Source organism: Hylobates moloch, unplaced genomic scaffold (genome assembly GCF_009828535.3).
Source record: "Hylobates moloch isolate HMO894 unplaced genomic scaffold, HMol_V3 SCAFFOLD_4, whole genome shotgun sequence".
Classification (NCBI taxonomy): domain Eukaryota; kingdom Metazoa; phylum Chordata; class Mammalia; order Primates; family Hylobatidae; genus Hylobates; species Hylobates moloch.
Genome location: NW_026652279.1, coordinates 158,603,876 through 158,604,659, shown reverse-complemented (window position 1 = coordinate 158,604,659; position 784 = coordinate 158,603,876). Strand labels below are relative to the sequence as shown.

Below are 784 nucleotides of genomic sequence, written 5' to 3'. Positions count from 1 at the left end.
TTTCAATATAGTTTTCTATCCAAATAAATGGACTCCCTGAGTTCTACTCTTGATCCCTTTGAGAGTTCAAGGAGCCCAGGTTGAGAACCATTCACTTAGAAAGTTTTCTCAGTCCATATTCTACAGTTGACTTAACTTTCACAGAAGAAGGGAAAACGCATGTGAGCACCCACATTAATATAACAAATGGAAAATAAATGAATCATAATATTTATTATAATTAGAATACTGGATCTAATTGAAAATAATGATGTGTTTGGGAATACCTTTCTGGCCCTAGCTTTCTCCTTAAGACATAAGAATATTAATATTGTTTGGGTGGAAAATTATTCAAGAAACATGAACAAATTTTCAGAAAATGAGGATATTGTTAGTGCCCATGATACATAGTTCTTAAGTATTTAATAAATCACAAAAGATTTAGTATAGATTATAGATAGTGGAAGCCAAGATTCAGACATTTATTACCTGGAGTAGACCATTGGCTTACAAAAGACAGATCTGGACAAGAACAGAGCAGCCACTGACCCAGGTCCAGATCTGGATATTTCACTCTGATTAACAGTGTTTTCTTGATTAACAAATCCCTGGGAGGGTTGGGTAGGGGAGGAGACAGGTTTTTTTGACAGTTATTGAGGAGTGAGAGAATTTGCTGCAATGGCAGCCACATGCCTGTTCTCAGAATGGAGCCTGGCCTCCTGGGTTGTGGGGACCACTCTCTGGCCCACCTCCCAGGGCTAGGAGCCAGCCAGGGTGAGGGATTCACCTCTATACTCCTTCCCAC

At 39.4% G+C, this 784-nt stretch overlaps 1 long non-coding RNA gene across 1 annotated transcript in view; it reads left to right on the top strand.

Moving 5' to 3' along the window:
• Positions 1-784, top strand: part of LOC131383332 (uncharacterized) — a 247,892-nt gene that overhangs the window by 28,679 nt on the left and 218,429 nt on the right. The gene's annotated exons all lie outside the window — the stretch shown is intronic.